This window comes from Thunnus thynnus, chromosome 24 (assembly GCF_963924715.1).
Source record: "Thunnus thynnus chromosome 24, fThuThy2.1, whole genome shotgun sequence".
Lineage (NCBI taxonomy): Eukaryota > Metazoa > Chordata > Actinopteri > Scombriformes > Scombridae > Thunnus > Thunnus thynnus.
This window is the reverse complement of record NC_089540.1, coordinates 2,501,683-2,520,375: the sequence shown is the minus strand read 5'-3', so window position 1 is coordinate 2,520,375 and position 18,693 is coordinate 2,501,683. Positions and strand designations below refer to the sequence as shown.

The window sequence follows — 18,693 nt, the reverse complement described above, 5'->3', positions numbered from 1 at the left end:
GGGATCCTCTCTGGTTTTCCTCCGTGTCTTTGCAGAACTGTGCGCGGGAGTCCCACTCTCTGGTATTTCTCCGACGGAGGAACGGATCGGAACGCTCTCAGCGCAGCTGCCGCCTGGGCGTTGAAGGCGCGTCTGACGAGCGACATCCCTAAAAGGCCCATGCGTGGTACCTTGGACAGCTTACGGCCATACCACCCTGAACACGCCCGATCTCGTCTGATCTCGGAAGCTAAGCAGGGTCGGGCCTGGTTAGTACTTGGATGGGAGACCGCCTGGGAATACCAGGTGCTGTAAGCTTTTTCACTTTTCTCCACAAGCTCCTGCCGTGTTTAACGTAGGGATCCTCTCTGGTTTTCCTCCGTGTCTTTGCAGAACTGTGCGCGGGAGTCCCACTCTCTGGTATTTCTCCGACGGATCGGAACGCTCTCAGCGCAGCTGCCGCCTGGGCGTTGAAGGCGCGTCTGACGAGCGACATCCCTAAAAGGCCCATGCGTGGTACCTTGGACAGCTTACGGCCATACCACCCTGAACACGCCCGATCTTGTCTGATCTCGTAAGCTAAGCAGGGTCGGGCCTGGTTAGTACTTGGATGGGAGACCGCCTGGGAATACCAGGTGCTGTAAGCTTTTTCACTTTTCTCCACAAGCTCCTGCCGTGTTTAACGTAGGGATCCTCTCTGGTTTTCCTCCGTGTCTTTGCAGAACTGTGCGCGGGAGTCCCACTCTCTGGTATTTCTCCGACGGATCGGAACGCTCTCAGCGCAGCTGCCGCCTGGGCGTTGAAGGCGCGTCTGACGAGCGACATCCCTAAAAGGCCCATGCGTGGTACCTTGGACAGCTTACGGCCATACCACCCTGAACACGCCCGATCTCGTCTGATCTCGGAAGCTAAGCAGGGTCGGGCCTGGTTAGTACTTGGATGGGAGACCGCCTGGGAATACCAGGTGCTGTAAGCTTTTTCACTTTTCTCCACAAGCTCCTGCCGTGTTTAACGTAGGGATCCTCTCTGGTTTTCCTCCGTGTCTTTGCAGAACTGTGCGCGGGAGTCCCACTCTCTGGTATTTCTCCGACGGAGGAACGGATCGGAACGCTCTCAGCGCAGCTGCCGCCTGGGCGTTGAAGGCGCGTCTGACGAGCGACATCCCTAAAAGGCCCATGCGTGGTACCTTGGACAGCTTACGGCCATACCACCCTGAACACGCCCGATCTCGTCTGATCTCGGAAGCTAAGCAGGGTCGGGCCTGGTTAGTACTTGGATGGGAGACCGCCTGGGAATACCAGGTGCTGTAAGCTTTTTCACTTTTCTCCACAAGCTCCTGCCGTGTTTAACGTAGGGATCCTCTCTGGTTTTCCTCCGTGTCTTTGCAGAACTGTGCGCGGGAGTCCCACTCTCTGGTATTTCTCCGACGGAGGAACGGATCGGAACGCTCTCAGCGCAGCTGCCGCCTGGGCGTTGAAGGCGCGTCTGACGAGCGACATCCCTAAAAGGCCCATGCGTGGTACCTTGGACAGCTTACGGCCATACCACCCTGAACACGCCCGATCTCGTCTGATCTCGGAAGCTAAGCAGGGTCGGGCCTGGTTAGTACTTGGATGGGAGACCGCCTGGGAATACCAGGTGCTGTAAGCTTTTTCACTTTTCTCCACAAGCTCCTGCCGTGTTTAACGTAGGGATCCTCTCTGGTTTTCCTCCGTGTCTTTGCAGAACTGTGCGCGGGAGTCCCACTCTCTGGTATTTCTCCGACGGAGGAACGGATCGGAACGCTCTCAGCGCAGCTGCCGCCTGGGCGTTGAAGGCGCGTCTGACGAGCGACATCCCTAAAAGGCCCATGCGTGGTACCTTGGACAGCTTACGGCCATACCACCCTGAACACGCCCGATCTCGTCTGATCTCGGAAGCTAAGCAGGGTCGGGCCTGGTTAGTACTTGGATGGGAGACCGCCTGGGAATACCAGGTGCTGTAAGCTTTTTCACTTTTCTCCACAAGCTCCTGCCGTGTTTAACGTAGGGATCCTCTCTGGTTTTCCTCCGTGTCTTTGCAGAACTGTGCGCGGGAGTCCCACTCTCTGGTATTTCTCCGACGGATCGGAACGCTCTCAGCGCAGCTGCCGCCTGGGCGTTGAAGGCGCGTCTGACGAGCGACATCCCTAAAAGGCCCATGCGTGGTACCTTGGACAGCTTACGGCCATACCACCCTGAACACGCCCGATCTTGTCTGATCTCGTAAGCTAAGCAGGGTCGGGCCTGGTTAGTACTTGGATGGGAGACCGCCTGGGAATACCAGGTGCTGTAAGCTTTTTCACTTTTCTCCACAAGCTCCTGCCGTGTTTAACGTAGGGATCCTCTCTGGTTTTCCTCCGTGTCTTTGCAGAACTGTGCGCGGGAGTCCCACTCTCTGGTATTTCTCCGACGGATCGGAACGCTCTCAGCGCAGCTGCCGCCTGGGCGTTGAAGGCGCGTCTGACGAGCGACATCCCTAAAAGGCCCATGCGTGGTACCTTGGACAGCTTACGGCCATACCACCCTGAACACGCCCGATCTCGTCTGATCTCGGAAGCTAAGCAGGGTCGGGCCTGGTTAGTACTTGGATGGGAGACCGCCTGGGAATACCAGGTGCTGTAAGCTTTTTCACTTTTCTCCACAAGCTCCTGCCGTGTTTAACGTAGGGATCCTCTCTGGTTTTCCTCCGTGTCTTTGCAGAACTGTGCGCGGGAGTCCCACTCTCTGGTATTTCTCCGACGGAGGAACGGATCGGAACGCTCTCAGCGCAGCTGCCGCCTGGGCGTTGAAGGCGCGTCTGACGAGCGACATCCCTAAAAGGCCCATGCGTGGTACCTTGGACAGCTTACGGCCATACCACCCTGAACACGCCCGATCTCGTCTGATCTCGGAAGCTAAGCAGGGTCGGGCCTGGTTAGTACTTGGATGGGAGACCGCCTGGGAATACCAGGTGCTGTAAGCTTTTTCACTTTTCTCCACAAGCTCCTGCCGTGTTTAACGTAGGGATCCTCTCTGGTTTTCCTCCGTGTCTTTGCAGAACTGTGCGCGGGAGTCCCACTCTCTGGTATTTCTCCGACGGAGGAACGGATCGGAACGCTCTCAGCGCAGCTGCCGCCTGGGCGTTGAAGGCGCGTCTGACGAGCGACATCCCTAAAAGGCCCATGCGTGGTACCTTGGACAGCTTACGGCCATACCACCCTGAACACGCCCGATCTCGTCTGATCTCGGAAGCTAAGCAGGGTCGGGCCTGGTTAGTACTTGGATGGGAGACCGCCTGGGAATACCAGGTGCTGTAAGCTTTTTCACTTTTCTCCACAAGCTCCTGCCGTGTTTAACGTAGGGATCCTCTCTGGTTTTCCTCCGTGTCTTTGCAGAACTGTGCGCGGGAGTCCCACTCTCTGGTATTTCTCCGACGGAGGAACGGATCGGAACGCTCTCAGCGCAGCTGCCGCCTGGGCGTTGAAGGCGCGTCTGACGAGCGACATCCCTAAAAGGCCCATGCGTGGTACCTTGGACAGCTTACGGCCATACCACCCTGAACACGCCCGATCTCGTCTGATCTCGGAAGCTAAGCAGGGTCGGGCCTGGTTAGTACTTGGATGGGAGACCGCCTGGGAATACCAGGTGCTGTAAGCTTTTTCACTTTTCTCCACAAGCTCCTGCCGTGTTTAACGTAGGGATCCTCTCTGGTTTTCCTCCGTGTCTTTGCAGAACTGTGCGCGGGAGTCCCACTCTCTGGTATTTCTCCGACGGAGGAACGGATCGGAACGCTCTCGGCGCAGCTGCCGCCTGGGCGTTGAAGGCGCGTCTGACGAGCGACATCCCTAAAAGGCCCATGCGTGGTACCTTGGACAGCTTACGGCCATACCACCCTGAACACGCCCGATCTCGTCTGATCTCGGAAGCTAAGCAGGGTCGGGCCTGGTTAGTACTTGGATGGGAGACCGCCTGGGAATACCAGGTGCTGTAAGCTTTTTCACTTTTCTCCACAAGCTCCTGCCGTGTTTAACGTAGGGATCCTCTCTGGTTTTCCTCCGTGTCTTTGCAGAACTGTGCGCGGGAGTCCCACTCTCTGGTATTTCTCCGACGGAGGAACGGATCGGAACGCTCTCAGCGCAGCTGCCGCCTGGGCGTTGAAGGCGCGTCTGACGAGCGACATCCCTAAAAGGCCCATGCGTGGTACCTTGGGCAGCTTACGGCCATACCACCCTGAACACGCCCGATCTCGTCTGATCTCGGAAGCTAAGCAGGGTCGGGCCTGGTTAGTACTTGGATGGGAGACCGCCTGGGAATACCAGGTGCTGTAAGCTTTTTCACTTTTCTCCACAAGCTCCTGCCGTGTTTAACGTAGGGATCCTCTCTGGTTTTCCTCCGTGTCTTTGCAGAACTGTGCGCGGGAGTCCCACTCTCTGGTATTTCTCCGACGGAGGAACGGATCGGAACGCTCTCAGCGCAGCTGCCGCCTGGCCGTTGAAGGCGCGTCTGACGAGCGACATCCCTAAAAGGCCCATGCGTGGTACCTTGGACAGCTTACGGCCATACCACCCTGAACACGCCCGATCTCGTCTGATCTCGGAAGCTAAGCAGGGTCGGGCCTGGTTAGTACTTGGATGGGAGACCGCCTGGGAATACCAGGTGCTGTAAGCTTTTTCACTTTTCTCCACAAGCTCCTGCCGTGTTTAACGTAGGGATCCTCTCTGGTTTTCCTCCGTGTCTTTGCAGAACTGTGCGCGGGAGTCCCACTCTCTGGTATTTCTCCGACGGATCGGAACGCTCTCAGCGCAGCTGCCGCCTGGGCGTTGAAGGCGCGTCTGACGAGCGACATCCCTAAAAGGCCCATGCGTGGTACCTTGGACAGCTTACGGCCATACCACCCTGAACACGCCCGATCTCGTCTGATCTCGGAAGCTAAGCAGGGTCGGGCCTGGTTAGTACTTGGATGGGAGACCGCCTGGGAATACCAGGTGCTGTAAGCTTTTTCACTTTTCTCCACAAGCTCCTGCCGTGTTTAACGTAGGGATCCTCTCTGGTTTTCCTCCGTGTCTTTGCAGAACTGTGCGCGGGAGTCCCACTCTCTGGTATTTCTCCGACGGAGGAACGGATCGGAACGCTCTCAGCGCAGCTGCCGCCTGGCCGTTGAAGGCGCGTCTGACGAGCGACATCCCTAAAAGGCCCATGCGTGGTACCTTGGACAGCTTACGGCCATACCACCCTGAACACGCCCGATCTCGTCTGATCTCGGAAGCTAAGCAGGGTCGGGCCTGGTTAGTACTTGGATGGGAGACCGCCTGGGAATACCAGGTGCTGTAAGCTTTTTCACTTTTCTCCACAAGCTCCTGCCGTGTTTAACGTAGGGATCCTCTCTGGTTTTCCTCCGTGTCTTTGCAGAACTGTGCGCGGGAGTCCCACTCTCTGGTATTTCTCCGACGGATCGGAACGCTCTCAGCGCAGCTGCCGCCTGGGCGTTGAAGGCGCGTCTGACGAGCGACATCCCTAAAAGGCCCATGCGTGGTACCTTGGACAGCTTACGGCCATACCACCCTGAACACGCCCGATCTCGTCTGATCTCGGAAGCTAAGCAGGGTCGGGCCTGGTTAGTACTTGGATGGGAGACCGCCTGGGAATACCAAGTGCTGTAAGCTTTTTCACTTTTCTCCACAAGCTCCTGCCGTGTTTAACGTAGGGATCCTCTCTGGTTTTCCTCCGTGTCTTTGCAGAACTGTGCGCGGGAGTCCCACTCTCTGGTATTTCTCCGACGGAGGAACGGATCGGAACGCTCTCAGCGCAGCTGCCGCCTGGGCGTTGAAGGCGCGTCTGACGAGCGACATCCCTAAAAGGCCCATGCGTGGTACCTTGGACAGCTTACGGCCATACCACCCTGAACACGCCCGATCTCGTCTGATCTCGGAAGCTAAGCAGGGTCGGGCCTGGTTAGTACTTGGATGGGAGACCGCCTGGGAATACCAGGTGCTGTAAGCTTTTTCACTTTTCTCCACAAGCTCCTGCCGTGTTTAACGTAGGGATCCTCTCTGGTTTTCCTCCGTGTCTTTGCAGAACTGTGCGCGGGAGTCCCACTCTCTGGTATTTCTCCGACGGATCGGAACGCTCTCAGCGCAGCTGCCGCCTGGGCGTTGAAGGCGCGTCTGACGAGCGACATCCCTAAAAGGCCCATGCGTGGTACCTTGGACAGCTTACGGCCATACCACCCTGAACACGCCCGATCTCGTCTGATCTCGGAAGCTAAGCAGGGTCGGGCCTGGTTAGTACTTGGATGGGAGACCGCCTGAGAATACCAGGTGCTGTAAGCTTTTTCACTTTTCTCCACAAGCTCCTGCCGTGTTTAACGTAGGGATCCTCTCTGGTTTTCCTCCGTGTCTTTGCAGAACTGTGCGCGGGAGTCCCACTCTCTGGTATTTCTCCGACGGAGGAACGGATCGGAACGCTCTCAGCGCAGCTGCCGCCTGGGCGTTGAAGGCGCGTCTGACGAGCGACATCCCTAAAAGGCCCATGCGTGGTACCTTGGACAGCTTACGGCCATACCACCCTGAACACGCCCGATCTCGTCTGATCTCGGAAGCTAAGCAGGGTCGGGCCTGGTTAGTACTTGGATGGGAGACCGCCTGGGAATACCAGGTGCTGTAAGCTTTTTCACTTTTCTCCACAAGCTCCTGCCGTGTTTAACGTTGGGATCCTCTCTGGTTTTCCTCCGTGTCTTTGCAGAACTGTGCGCGGGAGTCCCACTCTCTGGTATTTCTCCGACGGAGGAACGGATCGGAACGCTCTCAGCGCAGCTGCCGCCTGGGCGTTGAAGGCGCGTCTGACGAGCGACATCCCTAAAAGGCCCATGCGTGGTACCTTGGACAGCTTACGGCCATACCACCCTGAACACGCCCGATCTCGTCTGATCTCGGAAGCTAAGCAGGGTCGGGCCTGGTTAGTACTTGGATGGGAGACCGCCTGGGAATACCAGGTGCTGTAAGCTTTTTCACTTTTCTCCACAAGCTCCTGCCGTGTTTAACGTAGGGATCCTCTCTGGTTTTCCTCCGTGTCTTTGCAGAACTGTGCGCGGGAGTCCCACTCTCTGGTATTTCTCCGACGGATCGGAACGCTCTCAGCGCAGCTGCCGCCTGGGCGTTGAAGGCGCGTCTGACGAGCGACATCCCTAAAAGGCCCATGCGTGGTACCTTGGACAGCTTACGGCCATACCACCCTGAACACGCCCGATCTTGTCTGATCTCGTAAGCTAAGCAGGGTCGGGCCTGGTTAGTACTTGGATGGGAGACCGCCTGGGAATACCAGGTGCTGTAAGCTTTTTCACTTTTCTCCACAAGCTCCTGCCGTGTTTAACGTAGGGATCCTCTCTGGTTTTCCTCCGTGTCTTTGCAGAACTGTGCGCGGGAGTCCCACTCTCTGGTATTTCTCCGACGGATCGGAACGCTCTCAGCGCAGCTGCCGCCTGGGCGTTGAAGGCGCGTCTGACGAGCGACATCCCTAAAAGGCCCATGCGTGGTACCTTGGACAGCTTACGGCCATACCACCCTGAACACGCCCGATCTCGTCTGATCTCGGAAGCTAAGCAGGGTCGGGCCTGGTTAGTACTTGGATGGGAGACCGCCTGGGAATACCAGGTGCTGTAAGCTTTTTCACTTTTCTCCACAAGCTCCTGCCGTGTTTAACGTAGGGATCCTCTCTGGTTTTCCTCCGTGTCTTTGCAGAACTGTGCGCGGGAGTCCCACTCTCTGGTATTTCTCCGACGGAGGAACGGATCGGAACGCTCTCAGCGCAGCTGCCGCCTGGGCGTTGAAGGCGCGTCTGACGAGCGACATCCCTAAAAGGCCCATGCGTGGTACCTTGGACAGCTTACGGCCATACCACCCTGAACACGCCCGATCTCGTCTGATCTCGGAAGCTAAGCAGGGTCGGGCCTGGTTAGTACTTGGATGGGAGACCGCCTGGGAATACCAGGTGCTGTAAGCTTTTTCACTTTTCTCCACAAGCTCCTGCCGTGTTTAACGTAGGGATCCTCTCTGGTTTTCCTCCGTGTCTTTGCAGAACTGTGCGCGGGAGTCCCACTCTCTGGTATTTCTCCGACGGAGGAACGGATCGGAACGCTCTCAGCGCAGCTGCCGCCTGGGCGTTGAAGGCGCGTCTGACGAGCGACATCCCTAAAAGGCCCATGCGTGGTACCTTGGACAGCTTACGGCCATACCACCCTGAACACGCCCGATCTCGTCTGATCTCGGAAGCTAAGCAGGGTCGGGCCTGGTTAGTACTTGGATGGGAGACCGCCTGGGAATACCAGGTGCTGTAAGCTTTTTCACTTTTCTCCACAAGCTCCTGCCGTGTTTAACGTAGGGATCCTCTCTGGTTTTCCTCCGTGTCTTTGCAGAACTGTGCGCGGGAGTCCCACTCTCTGGTATTTCTCCGACGGAGGAACGGATCGGAACGCTCTCAGCGCAGCTGCCGCCTGGGCGTTGAAGGCGCGTCTGACGAGCGACATCCCTAAAAGGCCCATGCGTGGTACCTTGGACAGCTTACGGCCATACCACCCTGAACACGCCCGATCTCGTCTGATCTCGGAAGCTAAGCAGGGTCGGGCCTGGTTAGTACTTGGATGGGAGACCGCCTGGGAATACCAGGTGCTGTAAGCTTTTTCACTTTTCTCCACAAGCTCCTGCCGTGTTTAACGTAGGGATCCTCTCTGGTTTTCCTCCGTGTCTTTGCAGAACTGTGCGCGGGAGTCCCACTCTCTGGTATTTCTCCGACGGATCGGAACGCTCTCAGCGCAGCTGCCGCCTGGGCGTTGAAGGCGCGTCTGACGAGCGACATCCCTAAAAGGCCCATGCGTGGTACCTTGGACAGCTTACGGCCATACCACCCTGAACACGCCCGATCTTGTCTGATCTCGTAAGCTAAGCAGGGTCGGGCCTGGTTAGTACTTGGATGGGAGACCGCCTGGGAATACCAGGTGCTGTAAGCTTTTTCACTTTTCTCCACAAGCTCCTGCCGTGTTTAACGTAGGGATCCTCTCTGGTTTTCCTCCGTGTCTTTGCAGAACTGTGCGCGGGAGTCCCACTCTCTGGTATTTCTCCGACGGATCGGAACGCTCTCAGCGCAGCTGCCGCCTGGGCGTTGAAGGCGCGTCTGACGAGCGACATCCCTAAAAGGCCCATGCGTGGTACCTTGGACAGCTTACGGCCATACCACCCTGAACACGCCCGATCTCGTCTGATCTCGGAAGCTAAGCAGGGTCGGGCCTGGTTAGTACTTGGATGGGAGACCGCCTGGGAATACCAGGTGCTGTAAGCTTTTTCACTTTTCTCCACAAGCTCCTGCCGTGTTTAACGTAGGGATCCTCTCTGGTTTTCCTCCGTGTCTTTGCAGAACTGTGCGCGGGAGTCCCACTCTCTGGTATTTCTCCGACGGAGGAACGGATCGGAACGCTCTCAGCGCAGCTGCCGCCTGGGCGTTGAAGGCGCGTCTGACGAGCGACATCCCTAAAAGGCCCATGCGTGGTACCTTGGACAGCTTACGGCCATACCACCCTGAACACGCCCGATCTCGTCTGATCTCGGAAGCTAAGCAGGGTCGGGCCTGGTTAGTACTTGGATGGGAGACCGCCTGGGAATACCAGGTGCTGTAAGCTTTTTCACTTTTCTCCACAAGCTCCTGCCGTGTTTAACGTAGGGATCCTCTCTGGTTTTCCTCCGTGTCTTTGCAGAACTGTGCGCGGGAGTCCCACTCTCTGGTATTTCTCCGACGGAGGAACGGATCGGAACGCTCTCAGCGCAGCTGCCGCCTGGGCGTTGAAGGCGCGTCTGACGAGCGACATCCCTAAAAGGCCCATGCGTGGTACCTTGGACAGCTTACGGCCATACCACCCTGAACACGCCCGATCTCGTCTGATCTCGGAAGCTAAGCAGGGTCGGGCCTGGTTAGTACTTGGATGGGAGACCGCCTGGGAATACCAGGTGCTGTAAGCTTTTTCACTTTTCTCCACAAGCTCCTGCCGTGTTTAACGTAGGGATCCTCTCTGGTTTTCCTCCGTGTCTTTGCAGAACTGTGCGCGGGAGTCCCACTCTCTGGTATTTCTCCGACGGAGGAACGGATCGGAACGCTCTCAGCGCAGCTGCCGCCTGGGCGTTGAAGGCGCGTCTGACGAGCGACATCCCTAAAAGGCCCATGCGTGGTACCTTGGACAGCTTACGGCCATACCACCCTGAACACGCCCGATCTCGTCTGATCTCGGAAGCTAAGCAGGGTCGGGCCTGGTTAGTACTTGGATGGGAGACCGCCTGGGAATACCAGGTGCTGTAAGCTTTTTCACTTTTCTCCACAAGCTCCTGCCGTGTTTAACGTAGGGATCCTCTCTGGTTTTCCTCCGTGTCTTTGCAGAACTGTGCGCGGGAGTCCCACTCTCTGGTATTTCTCCGACGGAGGAACGGATCGGAACGCTCTCGGCGCAGCTGCCGCCTGGGCGTTGAAGGCGCGTCTGACGAGCGACATCCCTAAAAGGCCCATGCGTGGTACCTTGGACAGCTTACGGCCATACCACCCTGAACACGCCCGATCTCGTCTGATCTCGGAAGCTAAGCAGGGTCGGGCCTGGTTAGTACTTGGATGGGAGACCGCCTGGGAATACCAGGTGCTGTAAGCTTTTTCACTTTTCTCCACAAGCTCCTGCCGTGTTTAATGTAGGGATCCTCTCTGGTTTTCCTCCGTGTCTTTGCAGAACTGTGCGCGGGAGTCCCACTCTCTGGTATTTCTCCGACGGAGGAACGGATCGGAACGCTCTCAGCGCAGCTGCCGCCTGGGCGTTGAAGGCGCGTCTGACGAGCGACATCCCTAAAAGGCCCATGCGTGGTACCTTGGACAGCTTACGGCCATACCACCCTGAACACGCCCGATCTCGTCTGATCTCGGAAGCTAAGCAGGGTCGGGCCTGGTTAGTACTTGGATGGGAGACCGCCTGGGAATACCAGGTGCTGTAAGCTTTTTCACTTTTCTCCACAAGCTCCTGCCGTGTTTAACGTAGGGATCCTCTCTGGTTTTCCTCCGTGTCTTTGCAGAACTGTGCGCGGGAGTCCCACTCTCTGGTATTTCTCCGACGGAGGAACGGATCGGAACGCTCTCAGCGCAGCTGCCGCCTGGGCGTTGAAGGCGCGTCTGACGAGCGACATCCCTAAAAGGCCCATGCGTGGTACCTTGGACAGCTTACGGCCATACCACCCTGAACACGCCCGATCTCGTCTGATCTCGGAAGCTAAGCAGGGTCGGGCCTGGTTAGTACTTGGATGGGAGACCGCCTGGGAATACCAGGTGCTGTAAGCTTTTTCACTTTTCTCCACAAGCTCCTGCCGTGTTTAACGTAGGGATCCTCTCTGGTTTTCCTCCGTGTCTTTGCAGAACTGTGCGCGGGAGTCCCACTCTCTGGTATTTCTCCGACGGAGGAACGGATCGGAACGCTCTCAGCGCAGCTGCCGCCTGGGCGTTGAAGGCGCGTCTGACGAGCGACATCCCTAAAAGGCCCATGCGTGGTACCTTGGACAGCTTACGGCCATACCACCCTGAACACGCCCGATCTCGTCTGATCTCGGAAGCTAAGCAGGGTCGGGCCTGGTTAGTACTTGGATGGGAGACCGCCTGGGAATACCAGGTGCTGTAAGCTTTTTCACTTTTCTCCACAAGCTCCTGCCGTGTTTAACGTAGGGATCCTCTCTGGTTTTCCTCCGTGTCTTTGCAGAACTGTGCGCGGGAGTCCCACTCTCTGGTATTTCTCCGACGGAGGAACGGATCGGAACGCTCTCGGCGCAGCTGCCGCCTGGGCGTTGAAGGCGCGTCTGACGAGCGACATCCCTAAAAGGCCCATGCGTGGTACCTTGGACAGCTTACGGCCATACCACCCTGAACACGCCCGATCTCGTCTGATCTCGGAAGCTAAGCAGGGTCGGGCCTGGTTAGTACTTGGATGGGAGACCGCCTGGGAATACCAGGTGCTGTAAGCTTTTTCACTTTTCTCCACAAGCTCCTGCCGTGTTTAATGTAGGGATCCTCTCTGGTTTTCCTCCGTGTCTTTGCAGAACTGTGCGCGGGAGTCCCACTCTCTGGTATTTCTCCGACGGAGGAACGGATCGGAACGCTCTCAGCGCAGCTGCCGCCTGGGCGTTGAAGGCGCGTCTGACGAGCGACATCCCTAAAAGGCCCATGCGTGGTACCTTGGACAGCTTACGGCCATACCACCCTGAACACGCCCGATCTCGTCTGATCTCGGAAGCTAAGCAGGGTCGGGCCTGGTTAGTACTTGGATGGGAGACCGCCTGGGAATACCAGGTGCTGTAAGCTTTTTCACTTTTCTCCACAAGCTCCTGCCGTGTTTAACGTAGGGATCCTCTCTGGTTTTCCTCCGTGTCTTTGCAGAACTGTGCGCGGGAGTCCCACTCTCTGGTATTTCTCCGACGGAGGAACGGATCGGAACGCTCTCAGCGCAGCTGCCGCCTGGGCGTTGAAGGCGCGTCTGACGAGCGACATCCCTAAAAGGCCCATGCGTGGTACCTTGGACAGCTTACGGCCATACCACCCTGAACACGCCCGATCTCGTCTGATCTCGGAAGCTAAGCAGGGTCGGGCCTGGTTAGTACTTGGATGGGAGACCGCCTGGGAATACCAGGTGCTGTAAGCTTTTTCACTTTTCTCCACAAGCTCCTGCCGTGTTTAACGTAGGGATCCTCTCTGGTTTTCCTCCGTGTCTTTGCAGAACTGTGCGCGGGAGTCCCACTCTCTGGTATTTCTCCGACGGAGGAACGGATCGGAACGCTCTCAGCGCAGCTGCCGCCTGGGCGTTGAAGGCGCGTCTGACGAGCGACATCCCTAAAAGGCCCATGCGTGGTACCTTGGACAGCTTACGGCCATACCACCCTGAACACGCCCGATCTCGTCTGATCTCGGAAGCTAAGCAGGGTCGGGCCTGGTTAGTACTTGGATGGGAGACCGCCTGGGAATACCAGGTGCTGTAAGCTTTTTCACTTTTCTCCACAAGCTCCTGCCGTGTTTAACGTAGGGATCCTCTCTGGTTTTCCTCCGTGTCTTTGCAGAACTGTGCGCGGGAGTCCCACTCTCTGGTATTTCTCCGACGGAGGAACGGATCGGAACGCTCTCGGCGCAGCTGCCGCCTGGGCGTTGAAGGCGCGTCTGACGAGCGACATCCCTAAAAGGCCCATGCGTGGTACCTTGGACAGCTTACGGCCATACCACCCTGAACACGCCCGATCTCGTCTGATCTCGGAAGCTAAGCAGGGTCGGGCCTGGTTAGTACTTGGATGGGAGACCGCCTGGGAATACCAGGTGCTGTAAGCTTTTTCACTTTTCTCCACAAGCTCCTGCCGTGTTTAACGTAGGGATCCTCTCTGGTTTTCCTCCGTGTCTTTGCAGAACTGTGCGCGGGAGTCCCACTCTCTGGTATTTCTCCGACGGAGGAACGGATCGGAACGCTCTCAGCGCAGCTGCCGCCTGGGCGTTGAAGGCGCGTCTGACGAGCGACATCCCTAAAAGGCCCATGCGTGGTACCTTGGACAGCTTACGGCCATACCACCCTGAACACGCCCGATCTCGTCTGATCTCGGAAGCTAAGCAGGGTCGGGCCTGGTTAGTACTTGGATGGGAGACCGCCTGGGAATACCAGGTGCTGTAAGCTTTTTCACTTTTCTCCACAAGCTCCTGCCGTGTTTAACGTAGGGATCCTCTCTGGTTTTCCTCCGTGTCTTTGCAGAACTGTGCGCGGGAGTCCCACTCTCTGGTATTTCTCCGACGGAGGAACGGATCGGAACGCTCTCAGCGCAGCTGCCGCCTGGGCGTTGAAGGCGCGTCTGACGAGCGACATCCCTAAAAGGCCCATGCGTGGTACCTTGGACAGCTTACGGCCATACCACCCTGAACACGCCCGATCTCGTCTGATCTCGGAAGCTAAGCAGGGTCGGGCCTGGTTAGTACTTGGATGGGAGACCGCCTGGGAATACCAGGTGCTGTAAGCTTTTTCACTTTTCTCCACAAGCTCCTGCCGTGTTTAACGTAGGGATCCTCTCTGGTTTTCCTCCGTGTCTTTGCAGAACTGTGCGCGGGAGTCCCACTCTCTGGTATTTCTCCGACGGAGGAACGGATCGGAACGCTCTCAGCGCAGCTGCCGCCTGGGCGTTGAAGGCGCGTCTGACGAGCGACATCCCTAAAAGGCCCATGCGTGGTACCTTGTACAGCTTACGGCCATACCACCCTGAACACGCCCGATCTCGTCTGATCTCGGAAGCTAAGCAGGGTCGGGCCTGGTTAGTACTTGGATGGGAGACCGCCTGGGAATACCAGGTGCTGTAAGCTTTTTCACTTTTCTCCACAAGCTCCTGCCGTGTTTAACGTAGGGATCCTCTCTGGTTTTCCTCCGTGTCTTTGCAGAACTGTGCGCGGGAGTCCCACTCTCTGGTATTTCTCCGACGGATCGGAACGCTCTCAGCGCAGCTGCCGCCTGGGCGTTGAAGGCGCGTCTGACGAGCGACATCCCTAAAAGGCCCATGCGTGGTACCTTGGACAGCTTACGGCCATACCACCCTGAACACGCCCGATCTCGTCTGATCTCGGAAGCTAAGCAGGGTCGGGCCTGGTTAGTACTTGGATGGGAGACCGCCTGGGAATACCAGGTGCTGTAAGCTTTTTCACTTTTCTCCACAAGCTCCTGCCGTGTTTAACGTAGGGATCCTCTCTGGTTTTCCTCCGTGTCTTTGCAGAACTGTGCGCGGGAGTCCCACTCTCTGGTATTTCTCCGACGGAGGAACGGATCGGAACGCTCTCAGCGCAGCTGCCGCCTGGGCGTTGAAGGCGCGTCTGACGAGCGACATCCCTAAAAGGCCCATGCGTGGTACCTTGGACAGCTTACGGCCATACCACCCTGAACACGCCCGATCTCGTCTGATCTCGGAAGCTAAGCAGGGTCGGGCCTGGTTAGTACTTGGATGGGAGACCGCCTGGGAATACCAGGTGCTGTAAGCTTTTTCACTTTTCTCCACAAGCTCCTGCCGTGTTTAACGTAGGGATCCTCTCTGGTTTTCCTCCGTGTCTTTGCAGAACTGTGCGCGGGAGTCCCACTCTCTGGTATTTCTCCGACGGAGGAACGGATCGGAACGCTCTCAGCGCAGCTGCCGCCTGGGCGTTGAAGGCGCGTCTGACGAGCGACATCCCTAAAAGGCCCATGCGTGGTACCTTGGACAGCTTACGGCCATACCACCCTGAACACGCCCGATCTCGTCTGATCTCGGAAGCTAAGCAGGGTCGGGCCTGGTTAGTACTTGGATGGGAGACCGCCTGGGAATACCAGGTGCTGTAAGCTTTTTCACTTTTCTCCACAAGCTCCTGCCGTGTTTAACGTAGGGATCCTCTCTGGTTTTCCTCCGTGTCTTTGCAGAACTGTGCGCAGGAGTCCCACTCTCTGGTATTTCTCCGACGGAGGAACGGATCGGAACGCTCTCAGCGCAGCTGCCGCCTGGGCGTTGAAGGCGCGTCTGACGAGCGACATCCCTAAAAGGCCCATGCGTGGTACCTTGGACAGCTTACGGCCATACCACCCTGAACACGCCCGATCTCGTCTGATCTCGGAAGCTAAGAAGGGTCGGGCCTGGTTAGTACTTGGATGGGAGACCGCCTGGGAATACCAGGTGCTGTAAGCTTTTTCACTTTTCTCCACAAGCTCCTGCCGTGTTTAACGTAGGGATCCTCTCTGGTTTTCCTCCGTGTCTTTGCAGAACTGTGCGCGGGAGTCCCACTCTCTGGTATTTCTCCGACGGAGGAACGGATCGGAACGCTCTCAGCGCAGCTGCCGCCTGGGCGTTGAAGGCGCGTCTGACGAGCGACATCCCTAAAAGGCCCATGCGTGGTACCTTGGACAGCTTACAGCCATACCACCCTGAACACGCCCGATCTCGTCTGATCTCGGAAGCTAAGCAGGGTCGGGCCTGGTTAGTACTTGGATGGGAGACCGCCTGGGAATACCAGTTGCTGTAAGCTTTTTCACTTTTCTCCACAAGCTCCTGCCGTGTTTAACGTAGGGATCCTCTCTGGTTTTCCTCCGTGTCTTTGCAGAACTGTGCGCGCGAGTCCCACTCTCTGGTATTTCTCCGACGGAGGAACGGATCGGAACGCTCTCAGCGCAGCTGCCGCCTGGGCGTTGAAGGCGCGTCTGACGAGCGACATCCCTAAAAGGCCCATGCGTGGTACCTTGGACAGCTTACGGCCATACCACCCTGAACACGCCCGATCTCGTCTGATCTCGGAAGCTAAGCAGGGTCGGGCCTGGTTAGTACTTGGATGGGAGACCGCCTGGGAATACCAGGTGCTGTAAGCTTTTTCACTTTTCTCCACAAGCTCCTGCCGTGTTTAACGTAGGGATCCTCTCTGGTTTTCCTCCGTGTCTTTGCAGAACTGTGCGCGGGAGTCCCACTCTCTGGTATTTCTCCGACGGATCGGAACGCTCTCAGCGCAGCTGCCGCCTGGGCGTTGAAGGCGCGTCTGACGAGCGACATCCCTAAAAGGCCCATGCGTGGTACCTTGGACAGCTTACGGCCATACCACCCTGAACACGCCCGATCTCGTCTGATCTCGGAAGCTAAGCAGGGTCGGGCCTGGTTAGTACTTGGATGGGAGACCGCCTGGGAATACCAGGTGCTGTAAGCTTTTTCACTTTTCTCCACAAGCTCCTGCCGTGTTTAACGTAGGGATCCTCTCTGGTTTTCCTCCGTGTCTTTGCAGAACTGTGCGCGGGAGTCCCACTCTCTGGTATTTCTCCGACGGATCGGAACGCTCTCAGCGCAGCTGCCGCCTGGGCGTTGAAGGCGCGTCTGACGAGCGACATCCCTAAAAGGCCCATGCGTGGTACCTTGGACAGCTTACGGCCATACCACCCTGAACACGCCCGATCTCGTCTGATCTCGGAAGCTAAGCAGGGTCGGGCCTGGTTAGTACTTGGATGGGAGACCGCCTGGGAATACCAGGTGCTGTAAGCTTTTTCACTTTTCTCCACAAGCTCCTGCCGTGTTTAACGTAGGGATCCTCTCTGGTTTTCCTCCGTGTCTTTGCAGAACTGTGCGCGGGAGTCCCACTCTCTGGTATTTCTCCGACGGAGGAACGGATCGGAACGCTCTCGGCGCAGCTGCCGCCTGGGCGTTGAAGGCGCGTCTGACGAGCGACATCCCTAAAAGGCCCATGCGTGGTACCTTGGACAGCTTACGGCCATACCACCCTGAACACGCCCGATCTCGTCTGATCTCGGAAGCTAAGCAGGGTCGGGCCTGGTTAGTACTTGGATGGGAGAGCGCCTGGGAATACCAGGTGCTGTAAGCTTTTTCACTTTTCTCCACAAGCTCCTGCCGTGTTTAACGTAGGGATCCTCTCTGGTTTTCCTCCGTGTCTTTGCAGAACTGTGCGCGGGAGTCCCACTCTCTGGTATTTCTCCGACGGAGGAACGGATCGGAACGCTCTCAGCGCAGCTGCCGCCTGGGCGTTGAAGGCGCGTCTGACGAGCGACATCCCTAAAAGGCCCATGCGTGGTACCTTGGACAGCTTACGGCCATACCACCCTGAACACGCCCGATCTCGTCTGATCTCGGAAGCTAAGCAGGGTCGGGCCTGGTTAGTACTTGGATGGGAGACCACCTGGGAATAGCAGGTGCTGTAAGCTTTTTCACTTTTCTCCACAAGCTCCTGCCGTGTTTAACGTAGGGATCCTCTCTGGTTTTCCTCCGTGTCTTTGCAGAACTGTGCGCGGGAGTCCCACTCTCTGGTATTTCTCCGACGGATCGGAACGCTCTCAGCGCAGCTGCCGCCTGGGCGTTGAAGGCGCGTCTGACGAGCGACATCCCTAAAAGGCCCATGCGTGGTACCTTGGACAGCTTACGGCCATACCACCCTGAACACGCCCGATCTCGTCTGATCTCGGAAGCTAAGCAGGGTCGGGCCTGGTTAGTACTTGGATGGGAGACCGCCTGGGAATACCAGGTGCTGTAAGCTTTTTCACTTTTCTCCACAAGCTCCTGCCGTGTTTAACGTAGGGATCCTCTCTGGTTTTCCTCCGTGTCTTTGCAGAACTGTGCGCGGGAGTCCCACTCTCTGGTATTTCTCCGACGGAGGAACGGATCGGAACGCTCTCAGCGCAGCTGCCGCCTGGGCGTTGAAGGCGCGTCTGACGAGCGACATCCCTAAAAGGCCCATGCGTGGTATCTTGGACAGCTTACGGCCATACCACCCTGAACACGTCTGATCTCGGAAGCTAAGCAGGGTCGGGCCTGGTTAGTACTTGGATGGGAGACCGCCTGGGAATACCAGGTGCTGTAAGCTTTTTCACTTTTCTCCACAAGCTCCTGCCGTGTTTAACGTAGGGATCCTCTCTGGTTTTCCTCCGTGTCTTTGCAGAACTGTGCGCGGGAGTCCCACTCTCTGGTATTTCTCCGACGGAGGAACGGATCGGAACGCTCTCAGCGCAGCTGCCGCCTGGGCGTTGAAGGCGCGTCTGACGAGCGACATCCCTAAAAGGCCCATGCGTGGTACCTTGGACAGCTTACGGCCATACCACCCTGAACACGCCCGATCTCGTCTGATCTCGGAAGCTAAGCAGGGTGGGGCCTGGTTAGTACTTGGATGGGAGACCGCCTGGGAATACCAGGTG

General features: G+C 57.2%; 54 non-coding genes and 2 pseudogenes across 54 annotated transcripts; all 56 read left to right on the top strand.

Moving 5' to 3' along the window:
* Positions 1-178: 178 nt before the first annotated feature.
* On the top strand, positions 179-297 carry LOC137178100 (5S ribosomal RNA). The gene has a single exon (XR_010926706.1). It is a non-coding gene; the product is annotated as a 5S ribosomal RNA (ribosomal RNA).
* A 210-nt stretch (positions 298-507) lies between these two features.
* Positions 508-626, top strand: LOC137178125 (5S ribosomal RNA). The gene has a single exon (XR_010926729.1). It is a non-coding gene; the product is annotated as a 5S ribosomal RNA (ribosomal RNA).
* Positions 627-836: 210 nt separating this feature from the next.
* Positions 837-955, top strand: LOC137178088 (5S ribosomal RNA). The gene has a single exon (XR_010926695.1). It is a non-coding gene; the product is annotated as a 5S ribosomal RNA (ribosomal RNA).
* Positions 956-1,173: 218 nt separating this feature from the next.
* On the top strand, positions 1,174-1,292 carry LOC137178076 (5S ribosomal RNA). Its single transcript, XR_010926684.1, has one exon. It is a non-coding gene; the product is annotated as a 5S ribosomal RNA (ribosomal RNA).
* A 218-nt stretch (positions 1,293-1,510) lies between these two features.
* LOC137178065 (5S ribosomal RNA) lies at positions 1,511-1,629 on the top strand. Its single transcript, XR_010926673.1, has one exon. It is a non-coding gene; the product is annotated as a 5S ribosomal RNA (ribosomal RNA).
* Positions 1,630-1,847: 218 nt separating this feature from the next.
* Positions 1,848-1,966, top strand: LOC137178053 (5S ribosomal RNA). The gene has a single exon (XR_010926662.1). It is a non-coding gene; the product is annotated as a 5S ribosomal RNA (ribosomal RNA).
* A 210-nt stretch (positions 1,967-2,176) lies between these two features.
* LOC137178123 (5S ribosomal RNA) lies at positions 2,177-2,295 on the top strand. The gene has a single exon (XR_010926727.1). It is a non-coding gene; the product is annotated as a 5S ribosomal RNA (ribosomal RNA).
* Positions 2,296-2,505: 210 nt separating this feature from the next.
* LOC137178041 (5S ribosomal RNA) lies at positions 2,506-2,624 on the top strand. Its single transcript, XR_010926651.1, has one exon. It is a non-coding gene; the product is annotated as a 5S ribosomal RNA (ribosomal RNA).
* Positions 2,625-2,842: 218 nt separating this feature from the next.
* LOC137178028 (5S ribosomal RNA) lies at positions 2,843-2,961 on the top strand. The gene has a single exon (XR_010926639.1). It is a non-coding gene; the product is annotated as a 5S ribosomal RNA (ribosomal RNA).
* Positions 2,962-3,179: 218 nt separating this feature from the next.
* On the top strand, positions 3,180-3,298 carry LOC137178017 (5S ribosomal RNA). Its single transcript, XR_010926628.1, has one exon. It is a non-coding gene; the product is annotated as a 5S ribosomal RNA (ribosomal RNA).
* A 218-nt stretch (positions 3,299-3,516) lies between these two features.
* On the top strand, positions 3,517-3,635 carry LOC137178005 (5S ribosomal RNA). The gene has a single exon (XR_010926617.1). It is a non-coding gene; the product is annotated as a 5S ribosomal RNA (ribosomal RNA).
* A 218-nt stretch (positions 3,636-3,853) lies between these two features.
* LOC137177993 (5S ribosomal RNA) lies at positions 3,854-3,972 on the top strand. The gene has a single exon (XR_010926606.1). It is a non-coding gene; the product is annotated as a 5S ribosomal RNA (ribosomal RNA).
* A 218-nt stretch (positions 3,973-4,190) lies between these two features.
* Positions 4,191-4,309, top strand: LOC137177981 (5S ribosomal RNA). The gene has a single exon (XR_010926595.1). It is a non-coding gene; the product is annotated as a 5S ribosomal RNA (ribosomal RNA).
* Positions 4,310-4,527: 218 nt separating this feature from the next.
* Positions 4,528-4,646, top strand: LOC137177970 (5S ribosomal RNA). Its single transcript, XR_010926584.1, has one exon. It is a non-coding gene; the product is annotated as a 5S ribosomal RNA (ribosomal RNA).
* Positions 4,647-4,856: 210 nt separating this feature from the next.
* LOC137177959 (5S ribosomal RNA) lies at positions 4,857-4,975 on the top strand. Its single transcript, XR_010926573.1, has one exon. It is a non-coding gene; the product is annotated as a 5S ribosomal RNA (ribosomal RNA).
* Positions 4,976-5,193: 218 nt separating this feature from the next.
* LOC137177948 (5S ribosomal RNA) lies at positions 5,194-5,312 on the top strand. Its single transcript, XR_010926562.1, has one exon. It is a non-coding gene; the product is annotated as a 5S ribosomal RNA (ribosomal RNA).
* Positions 5,313-5,522: 210 nt separating this feature from the next.
* On the top strand, positions 5,523-5,641 carry LOC137178027 (5S ribosomal RNA). The gene has a single exon (XR_010926638.1). It is a non-coding gene; the product is annotated as a 5S ribosomal RNA (ribosomal RNA).
* A 218-nt stretch (positions 5,642-5,859) lies between these two features.
* On the top strand, positions 5,860-5,978 carry LOC137177936 (5S ribosomal RNA). Its single transcript, XR_010926551.1, has one exon. It is a non-coding gene; the product is annotated as a 5S ribosomal RNA (ribosomal RNA).
* A 210-nt stretch (positions 5,979-6,188) lies between these two features.
* On the top strand, positions 6,189-6,307 carry LOC137177917 (5S ribosomal RNA). The gene has a single exon (XR_010926532.1). It is a non-coding gene; the product is annotated as a 5S ribosomal RNA (ribosomal RNA).
* Positions 6,308-6,525: 218 nt separating this feature from the next.
* LOC137177925 (5S ribosomal RNA) lies at positions 6,526-6,644 on the top strand. Its single transcript, XR_010926540.1, has one exon. It is a non-coding gene; the product is annotated as a 5S ribosomal RNA (ribosomal RNA).
* A 218-nt stretch (positions 6,645-6,862) lies between these two features.
* LOC137177913 (5S ribosomal RNA) lies at positions 6,863-6,981 on the top strand. The gene has a single exon (XR_010926528.1). It is a non-coding gene; the product is annotated as a 5S ribosomal RNA (ribosomal RNA).
* Positions 6,982-7,191: 210 nt separating this feature from the next.
* On the top strand, positions 7,192-7,310 carry LOC137178122 (5S ribosomal RNA). The gene has a single exon (XR_010926726.1). It is a non-coding gene; the product is annotated as a 5S ribosomal RNA (ribosomal RNA).
* A 210-nt stretch (positions 7,311-7,520) lies between these two features.
* Positions 7,521-7,639, top strand: LOC137177901 (5S ribosomal RNA). Its single transcript, XR_010926517.1, has one exon. It is a non-coding gene; the product is annotated as a 5S ribosomal RNA (ribosomal RNA).
* Positions 7,640-7,857: 218 nt separating this feature from the next.
* Positions 7,858-7,976, top strand: LOC137177890 (5S ribosomal RNA). Its single transcript, XR_010926506.1, has one exon. It is a non-coding gene; the product is annotated as a 5S ribosomal RNA (ribosomal RNA).
* Positions 7,977-8,194: 218 nt separating this feature from the next.
* Positions 8,195-8,313, top strand: LOC137177878 (5S ribosomal RNA). The gene has a single exon (XR_010926495.1). It is a non-coding gene; the product is annotated as a 5S ribosomal RNA (ribosomal RNA).
* Positions 8,314-8,531: 218 nt separating this feature from the next.
* Positions 8,532-8,650, top strand: LOC137177867 (5S ribosomal RNA). The gene has a single exon (XR_010926484.1). It is a non-coding gene; the product is annotated as a 5S ribosomal RNA (ribosomal RNA).
* A 210-nt stretch (positions 8,651-8,860) lies between these two features.
* Positions 8,861-8,979, top strand: LOC137178120 (5S ribosomal RNA). Its single transcript, XR_010926725.1, has one exon. It is a non-coding gene; the product is annotated as a 5S ribosomal RNA (ribosomal RNA).
* Positions 8,980-9,189: 210 nt separating this feature from the next.
* LOC137177856 (5S ribosomal RNA) lies at positions 9,190-9,308 on the top strand. Its single transcript, XR_010926473.1, has one exon. It is a non-coding gene; the product is annotated as a 5S ribosomal RNA (ribosomal RNA).
* A 218-nt stretch (positions 9,309-9,526) lies between these two features.
* Positions 9,527-9,645, top strand: LOC137177844 (5S ribosomal RNA). Its single transcript, XR_010926462.1, has one exon. It is a non-coding gene; the product is annotated as a 5S ribosomal RNA (ribosomal RNA).
* A 218-nt stretch (positions 9,646-9,863) lies between these two features.
* LOC137177832 (5S ribosomal RNA) lies at positions 9,864-9,982 on the top strand. Its single transcript, XR_010926451.1, has one exon. It is a non-coding gene; the product is annotated as a 5S ribosomal RNA (ribosomal RNA).
* Positions 9,983-10,200: 218 nt separating this feature from the next.
* Positions 10,201-10,319, top strand: LOC137177820 (5S ribosomal RNA). The gene has a single exon (XR_010926440.1). It is a non-coding gene; the product is annotated as a 5S ribosomal RNA (ribosomal RNA).
* Positions 10,320-10,537: 218 nt separating this feature from the next.
* Positions 10,538-10,656, top strand: LOC137177809 (5S ribosomal RNA). Its single transcript, XR_010926429.1, has one exon. It is a non-coding gene; the product is annotated as a 5S ribosomal RNA (ribosomal RNA).
* Positions 10,657-10,874: 218 nt separating this feature from the next.
* LOC137177797 (5S ribosomal RNA) lies at positions 10,875-10,993 on the top strand. Its single transcript, XR_010926417.1, has one exon. It is a non-coding gene; the product is annotated as a 5S ribosomal RNA (ribosomal RNA).
* Positions 10,994-11,211: 218 nt separating this feature from the next.
* LOC137177785 (5S ribosomal RNA) lies at positions 11,212-11,330 on the top strand. Its single transcript, XR_010926406.1, has one exon. It is a non-coding gene; the product is annotated as a 5S ribosomal RNA (ribosomal RNA).
* A 218-nt stretch (positions 11,331-11,548) lies between these two features.
* LOC137177773 (5S ribosomal RNA) lies at positions 11,549-11,667 on the top strand. Its single transcript, XR_010926395.1, has one exon. It is a non-coding gene; the product is annotated as a 5S ribosomal RNA (ribosomal RNA).
* Positions 11,668-11,885: 218 nt separating this feature from the next.
* On the top strand, positions 11,886-12,004 carry LOC137177761 (5S ribosomal RNA). Its single transcript, XR_010926384.1, has one exon. It is a non-coding gene; the product is annotated as a 5S ribosomal RNA (ribosomal RNA).
* A 218-nt stretch (positions 12,005-12,222) lies between these two features.
* LOC137177750 (5S ribosomal RNA) lies at positions 12,223-12,341 on the top strand. The gene has a single exon (XR_010926373.1). It is a non-coding gene; the product is annotated as a 5S ribosomal RNA (ribosomal RNA).
* Positions 12,342-12,559: 218 nt separating this feature from the next.
* LOC137177738 (5S ribosomal RNA) lies at positions 12,560-12,678 on the top strand. The gene has a single exon (XR_010926362.1). It is a non-coding gene; the product is annotated as a 5S ribosomal RNA (ribosomal RNA).
* A 218-nt stretch (positions 12,679-12,896) lies between these two features.
* LOC137177727 (5S ribosomal RNA) lies at positions 12,897-13,015 on the top strand. The gene has a single exon (XR_010926351.1). It is a non-coding gene; the product is annotated as a 5S ribosomal RNA (ribosomal RNA).
* A 218-nt stretch (positions 13,016-13,233) lies between these two features.
* On the top strand, positions 13,234-13,352 carry LOC137177715 (5S ribosomal RNA). Its single transcript, XR_010926340.1, has one exon. It is a non-coding gene; the product is annotated as a 5S ribosomal RNA (ribosomal RNA).
* Positions 13,353-13,570: 218 nt separating this feature from the next.
* On the top strand, positions 13,571-13,689 carry LOC137177703 (5S ribosomal RNA). The gene has a single exon (XR_010926329.1). It is a non-coding gene; the product is annotated as a 5S ribosomal RNA (ribosomal RNA).
* A 218-nt stretch (positions 13,690-13,907) lies between these two features.
* On the top strand, positions 13,908-14,026 carry LOC137177692 (5S ribosomal RNA). The gene has a single exon (XR_010926318.1). It is a non-coding gene; the product is annotated as a 5S ribosomal RNA (ribosomal RNA).
* Positions 14,027-14,244: 218 nt separating this feature from the next.
* Positions 14,245-14,363, top strand: LOC137177680 (5S ribosomal RNA). The gene has a single exon (XR_010926306.1). It is a non-coding gene; the product is annotated as a 5S ribosomal RNA (ribosomal RNA).
* Positions 14,364-14,573: 210 nt separating this feature from the next.
* On the top strand, positions 14,574-14,692 carry LOC137177668 (5S ribosomal RNA). The gene has a single exon (XR_010926295.1). It is a non-coding gene; the product is annotated as a 5S ribosomal RNA (ribosomal RNA).
* A 218-nt stretch (positions 14,693-14,910) lies between these two features.
* LOC137177656 (5S ribosomal RNA) lies at positions 14,911-15,029 on the top strand. Its single transcript, XR_010926283.1, has one exon. It is a non-coding gene; the product is annotated as a 5S ribosomal RNA (ribosomal RNA).
* A 218-nt stretch (positions 15,030-15,247) lies between these two features.
* On the top strand, positions 15,248-15,366 carry LOC137177644 (5S ribosomal RNA). The gene has a single exon (XR_010926271.1). It is a non-coding gene; the product is annotated as a 5S ribosomal RNA (ribosomal RNA).
* A 218-nt stretch (positions 15,367-15,584) lies between these two features.
* LOC137178001 (5S ribosomal RNA) lies at positions 15,585-15,703 on the top strand. Its single transcript, XR_010926613.1, has one exon. It is a non-coding gene; the product is annotated as a 5S ribosomal RNA (ribosomal RNA).
* Positions 15,704-15,921: 218 nt separating this feature from the next.
* On the top strand, positions 15,922-16,040 carry LOC137178107 (5S ribosomal RNA). The gene has a single exon (XR_010926713.1). It is a non-coding gene; the product is annotated as a 5S ribosomal RNA (ribosomal RNA).
* Positions 16,041-16,258: 218 nt separating this feature from the next.
* On the top strand, positions 16,259-16,377 carry LOC137177632 (5S ribosomal RNA). The gene has a single exon (XR_010926260.1). It is a non-coding gene; the product is annotated as a 5S ribosomal RNA (ribosomal RNA).
* A 210-nt stretch (positions 16,378-16,587) lies between these two features.
* On the top strand, positions 16,588-16,706 carry LOC137177620 (5S ribosomal RNA). The gene has a single exon (XR_010926249.1). It is a non-coding gene; the product is annotated as a 5S ribosomal RNA (ribosomal RNA).
* A 210-nt stretch (positions 16,707-16,916) lies between these two features.
* Positions 16,917-17,035, top strand: LOC137177608 (5S ribosomal RNA). Its single transcript, XR_010926238.1, has one exon. It is a non-coding gene; the product is annotated as a 5S ribosomal RNA (ribosomal RNA).
* A 218-nt stretch (positions 17,036-17,253) lies between these two features.
* Positions 17,254-17,372, top strand: LOC137178082 (5S ribosomal RNA). The gene has a single exon (XR_010926689.1). It is a non-coding gene; the product is annotated as a 5S ribosomal RNA (ribosomal RNA).
* Positions 17,373-17,590: 218 nt separating this feature from the next.
* On the top strand, positions 17,591-17,709 carry LOC137177965 (5S ribosomal RNA). Its single transcript, XR_010926579.1, has one exon. It is a non-coding gene; the product is annotated as a 5S ribosomal RNA (ribosomal RNA).
* A 210-nt stretch (positions 17,710-17,919) lies between these two features.
* On the top strand, positions 17,920-18,038 carry LOC137177596 (5S ribosomal RNA). The gene has a single exon (XR_010926227.1). It is a non-coding gene; the product is annotated as a 5S ribosomal RNA (ribosomal RNA).
* A 218-nt stretch (positions 18,039-18,256) lies between these two features.
* LOC137178138 (5S ribosomal RNA) lies at positions 18,257-18,365 on the top strand (annotated as a pseudogene).
* A 218-nt stretch (positions 18,366-18,583) lies between these two features.
* LOC137178139 (5S ribosomal RNA) lies at positions 18,584-18,693 on the top strand (annotated as a pseudogene).